This window comes from Corylus avellana, chromosome 4 (assembly GCF_965113065.1).
Source record: "Corylus avellana chromosome 4, dhCorAvel1.hap1.2, whole genome shotgun sequence".
Lineage (NCBI taxonomy): Eukaryota > Viridiplantae > Streptophyta > Magnoliopsida > Fagales > Betulaceae > Corylus > Corylus avellana.
The window spans coordinates 25881204-25887564 of record NC_142493.1 but is presented as its reverse complement, the minus strand read 5'-3'; the positions used below and the strand labels follow the sequence as shown (position 1 = coordinate 25887564).

At 37.7% G+C, this 6361-nt stretch overlaps 1 pseudogene; it reads right to left on the bottom strand.

The window, feature by feature from the left end:
• Positions 1-213: 213 nt before the first annotated feature.
• On the bottom strand, positions 214-5600 carry LOC132179048 (long-chain-alcohol oxidase FAO1 pseudogene; annotated as a pseudogene).
• Between the last annotated feature and the right edge of the window lie 761 nt (positions 5601-6361).

Sequence of the window (6361 nt, the reverse complement as noted above, 5' to 3'; positions counted from 1 at the left end):
AGGTATTCTCCACTAACTTTTATTATACACCAAAAACATGTCCTCTGATATTGGAATAGCATGCTTGAATTAACAACTACCAATGTGATTGGTCCTACTAAGCTTCCCAGGAATGATATTTTGATTAACCATTTACTTCTTTTTTTACTGTCAAATAAAAATTTTATTCATAAAAAATAAAAAAAGAGTACAATATATGCATCCAATCATCAACACAAAGTGTGTGTGTGTGTGTGTGTTCTGCGTAGATGCAGATCGTGTGTATGATTAAAAAACAATAAGAGGAATGAAGAAGCTTTAGAAGGGTACTTTTTGTATGGACTCAGCTATTTTCTTTGAAAGGCAGTAAGCAGCTGACTGGATGGTGATCATGGGATTGACACCAACAGCACTTGGCAGAACACTAGCATCACAAACGAATAGGCCTTTTGCTTCCCAACTTTCCCCATTCACATCAACCGCTCCTTCTTTGTCATCAATCCCCATTCTACAGCTACCCATTTGATGGGCAGAGGTAAGTGGTGTCCAATTCTCTACAAGTGACAATGGCCCTTCTGCAGTAGACACCGTGTCCAGAAACATCTCCACTTCTTTTTCGCTAATTCCTTCGCATTTGAGTCTCTGACCGTCACTTCGATGGGTGCCCACCTCAACAGCCCCGGCTGTTACCAAAATTCTCAATGCCTGCTTTAACCCAGCCCTGAGGTTTTCTCTGTCTGATGCATCTACTCTGTAGTTTATCCTTCCCTCCACCCTAACATCTCCAGAGCCCGAGTCTCTAATTATGGCAATCAAATGAGCAGTTCTTGCATATTTCACTATCCTTTTCTTTATGTCTAGGCCAGATTCCCAAGGACATAAAACGGCAAATGATGCCGGCCCTAATGCTGGAGTTTCAATAATGGCTCTCACAATATTTGAGTCTTCTCCTACCACCTTGTGGACCGATGTGATTATTCCACCCTCGTAGCTTTTACCCTTGAGCATTGTATTTGATTCTGGAAAGTATCCCCAGGCCATAACAACAGGGTGGAGATGAAGGTTGCGGCCAATGTTACGGTTCTTCAATCCGCTAGATATCATTAGAGGGGGTGTTAAAAGAGCCCCACATGCAGAGATGGTTACTTTGGCCTCAATCTGCAGCATTTTTGTGATGTTTTTGGTCACAGTCTTTGCTACAACTCCCTTGCATTTCTTTGCTCGTTTGCCTCCACTCTTGTTCTCTTCAAGAATGAATCTCTCAGCTTTACATCCTGTTATGATCACTGTACCATGATCCACTGCATCCACAAGCCAAGTAGAATCAGTCCCTTTTTTGTCCCCTTTTGCACAACCATAACCACAAGATCCACAATAGTGATTCTCCGATGAATTTCGTGGCACATAATCAACTTTAAGACCTAAATTCTCACACCCTTTTCGCAATACTTGGTTTTGGAAACCCTCCTCCACACAATTCTCTGTTACACCAATTCTCAAACACACAGTATCCATTGCAGAACGATATTCAGGGCTCCCAAACAGTGGGATCTTGCAGTCCTCAGCCCATTCCCGAAGCACTTCATCCGGAGTTTTGATAGATGCTGACCAATTAACAGCAGAGCCACCACCAACAGTTGAACCTGCCATAATAATATTTCCCCCATCAGCAGACGGAAGGAGTCCCCCTGCTTCATATAGTTGCTCCCAGGCAGGGCCTTCTAAAGAAGAATAATCTGAAGCAGTGAAATAGTTCCCTTTCTCAAGAACAATGACCTTGTGGCCTGCACATGCAAGCACAGCAGCTGCAACACCTCCTCCACACCCAGAGCCAACAACTACAACATCACATTCGATTTTGAAGAGGTTGTCCCCGGGGTCTAGTCTAGCTTTAATACCTTTCTGGGCAAGGGAATGCACAAGGGTTAACTCAGTTTCGTGCATAGTTTCTACCATTCCCCTCTCAAGAGGCCTTTTTTGAGGGACTTCAGAAGGGTCCTCATAATTGTCCACGTGATATCCAATGGCATCCCATGCTGGGTTTTCACCATTTTCATCCACCTGAAGAACGAAACGACAAAAGGGAATGATGAATACGCTCAAACAAGAATCCCGAACAAAAAATACTATTTAGTAAAGTATCATACCATTGTTATATAATAACATATCAACATTTTTCAATTGTATAACAGTCATTTACCAATCTGCTACATAGTATTAGTATTAGTCATACCACGGACATTTTTCGTATCCTTTTCTAGTCAATCAAGAGCCTCAAAAAATCCAACCCCAGATCTCTCCGTCACCATAGTGAAACCAATTTATTTCTACCAAATCATACTTCAACATATTCATAAAGGGTAATTACAACATTTTTATTTTACAAATTATCTCAACATGCATGCTGTCATGCTGAAATAATAATCTTTACCAAGTTGATGTAACTGTTTCAACTTTCAACCAATCCTTGATTTTTTTTTTTTTCTTTTTTCTTTTAATAAAGGCCGGTTCAAGAGTTAATTAGAACTTGAAACTACCACATCAACTATTAAAAATGTAATACATAGTATTATTCTATCTGCCTAACTTCCACTTTCTTCGATTCTTTCAAAACTCGGCTTTTCTCTCTCTGCACCACCCATCTTTTTTATTGTGTTCTTAATTTTTTCATTCTTTTCAAGATACGGATAAACCCAAATGTTTAGTGAAATTGACATAACTATTTTATGAGAAATGCTTTTTTTTACTTCGTTGGTACATTTTGGGTCCATCACCATACTTTTTTTTTTTTTTTTTTTTTTTTTCCAAATTTACCATTGGATCTGTATGATCTATATTTCAAAAATGAAGTAATAGAGATTGACTAGAGATAACAAGTTCCTATTTTATAGTTTAAATTAAATTTTACATACCTAACGATGTATATATTATTATATTTTCACTATTTTCAAATACGAAAGAGAATGAGATCAATTTTTTCTTAATTTAATTTATAACGGGATAGTAGCACCGGCAGTGGACAAGACAGAGGAAGGCAGCATGTCCCGGTGCACCGAAGCCACTTGTTGGAGCGTGAGGGCCATGCGCGGGCAGTGATGACTGGGGGGTCATCGGGGAACGCCAAAAGAGGTTGGCGACAGCAGGGAGGGGAGGAGGAAGGCTTCACGTGCTGCGTAAGGCGTGAAGCGCGTCAGCACATGGTGATCGAACGACGGCACAGCTGATGGCATCTGGAAGCAGAGGGACCCGGGATCACGGTGGAGTGGAGCGTTGTGGGTGTGGCTTCCTGTAATTGACAGATCTGATTTTTTAAAAATCAAATCCAAAAAATTCATAAAGTTTGCGGATCCAGGGTTGAGAACAACGTAAGGGGGCTGAAACCTGGCAACTAGCGGTGGTGGAGGGGCTGATGGTGCTGCTGAACAAATATAAGACCTCAAAAGATGCGGATAGGACCTCCAAATAGGCAAGAAATGGAGAGGAAAGGGCAGGGAGGAGGGTTTTGTTTGAGGAGAGAGAAGAGAGCTTTTTTGGATAAAGGTTTTTGTTGTTTGGTGCCAATTAAATGATATCAAGTCTTAAGTTTGAGTCGTTTATGAAGCTATAAAGAATTATGGGAATGAATAATTGATCCGATTTGGATCAAATGCATACGATGTCGATGTTAATCTAAAATCTTCTAAAGTGTTAATGAATTAAACTGCTTTATATTTGGTAAGAAGTCTTGATCTAATTAAGAATATAGTTCATTGGCTGGTGTAATTGGTTTATTGCTTTTTTCTTTCGATATGATAATATTAGTGTAAAAGTATTGGGTATTGGTGGAAGAAATTAATAAAATTTAAGACTGCACGTGACAGCGAAATAAAGCTCACCAAATTATTGAGAGGCTTTTTTTTTTTTTTTTTTTAAAGAAATATTGAGAAGCTTTTAATTGGGTATCAATTTCCTCGAATAAAATGATGTGAGAGAGACAGCGAAGTATGAGAACACCCACCAAGCAGGCAATTATTAAATACGACATTACTCTTGCGAAATTTCATAATTACCTTGAATGATAAGACAAAAATTAGTAACCGAGCTGAATTAAAATTTTTTGAAACATTAAGGGGTTTATTGTCAATTTTTAAATATTGGAGTTTGAATTGAAAAACGGGGTAAAGTGAATTTAACCAAATAACTAATTAGGAGTGTAAACACGGGCAAGGGTGGATATTAACTTTCTGCATCCGCTATCCGCAACTATTCACTATTTGTTATCTACCATCCAAACATGCATATGCAGATGTAGTTAACAAAAATCATTATTTGCATATGCATATGTGGATACCAATTTTAGGGTATGTAAACTTTTATATAAATATATTGAAAAAAAAAAAAAACCCACAAATTGATGGTCGTTTGCAAGAATGCCTCATAATGTTCAAAATGTACTAAAGTAGTTCATCAAACTATTAAAGTGTGTCAAAAAATTCACATATTTTTTTATATTCCTATAATACCCCTAATCTTTTAATAACTAAAAAAAAAAATTTGATGGTTTACTTTAGCCCCTTTTAAACATCATGGAGCTCTTTAAAAAACGTCTATTAGTTTAAATGGCTTTTTTATATTTTTTCTATATATTTGACAGAACTTTGTTACTCAACTTACTTGGTTCAATAAATTATTTTCGTCCAATTATCCGAACGTGTTCCTTTCAGTGGGGCCGAATCGAACCTTTTTGTCAATATTTGGATCCAATTATCATTTGACTATCTTGGTACAAGTTCCGTTTGGAATTAAAAATTGGAGCTAAAACATATTAAACAACAAGGAAATTCAAGAAACAGACATATTTTTTTGTTACTTTTGTTTATATTGCATAGCTTTCTTTATCCTAACTCACCAAAAATGTACTGCTTTAGATAATTATTTTCTTTTTACTTTTTCTGTGTCTTTCAATCTCCAGGTGTTAAGTGGTGATCTATAACATGATATCAGACCAACTACGCAAGAAATAATAACAGAGTGAAAAGGCATTACTTGAGTGAAGAAGACAAAGAGGCACAAGATTTTGACGGCAACAAATGCACATCTGATAGGTGTCAGATATCTACTTCTAGACCACTTCTGCAGAACTTGCTCCCTCTTCTCCAATGGTATACGAGAAAAGCTGTGAATGAAAGGCCATTCCTCACAAAAACAAAGAGATCCACAAAGCAACAAGCTACCCAATCTAGTGGCCAGCAGCCATAAAACCACTCTCACTAATATCAGATATTCTTTTAATGCCCTCTTCACTAAAAGCTCTGCAACCTGTTCGATCTCATTCCAATATCACAAGGAAAAAAAATAAAATTAACTTCTACTTGACAATTGACTGTAAAGAGACAGACAGAGAGAGAGAGAGGGAGAACCTGATCAGGGATTGGAGTTTGAGACCCAGAAGCTTTGCAGAAGGACTGCAAAAGATTGCTGGGTTGGTATTCCTCTTCCTCCAAAGAATTGGATGGCAAAGAGGGTAATATAGTCTCACAAATGCTACCCAGTGATTGCATCTCAGCTGCTGTAAACGTATGACTGTATTTGCTCTCACATCTTCTCCCTCCCCTCAACAGAGGATGGCTCTTTCTTCTCATCTTTATAATTCTGTGTGTGTTTGTCTCTCCTTCGCAGTTGGATCTCTAACTCTTATAAAGGGAGTTTTATATGGATGAGTTGTACTCTTCGAAAGGGAACCTATTGACGTAAGGATATGCACTTAGATTTATTATATTAATTATATTTTGTAAGGGTAAAACTAAACTAACAAGAAAAGAAATCAATCCCCTCTATCTACGGTCTTCTATCTAATTCATAATGTCTTCTAAATATCTCTATAAATTATCAAAAAATTGTCAAGGCCTTTCAAGCCTAGAAAAAGAAAAAACAAAAATAACCCTAGGGCCCATCCGGGACCCGACCAAGACCCCGTTGAGACCCGACATCAGAAAATGTTTTTAGGGAAAAAAATTTTCCTAGGAAATGATTTCCTGAAAAAAAAAAAATTTCCTGTTTTTCATTCAATCATATTAAAATCTAAATTATAAAAATGTCTCAATCGGGTCCCGGTGGTGTCCCTATAAGGTCTAGGCGAGCTTCCGTGGGGTCCCGGCCATTTTCATAATTTAGAGTTTAATATGATTGAATGAAAATTATATATATATAAAATTTTCGCGCACGCTAAACACTGTAAAATATTTTTCAATAGATCATTTTCCGACGAAAAATATTTTACGTCAAACCAAACAAAGCCTTAAACAAAAATTGAAGGGGGAGAAACCTCCTTCTGTGAGAGAGAGAGAGAGAGAGAGAGAGGGCTTGAAGCTTGAAGAGAGGAGCTTGGTGGAAAGACTTCTCT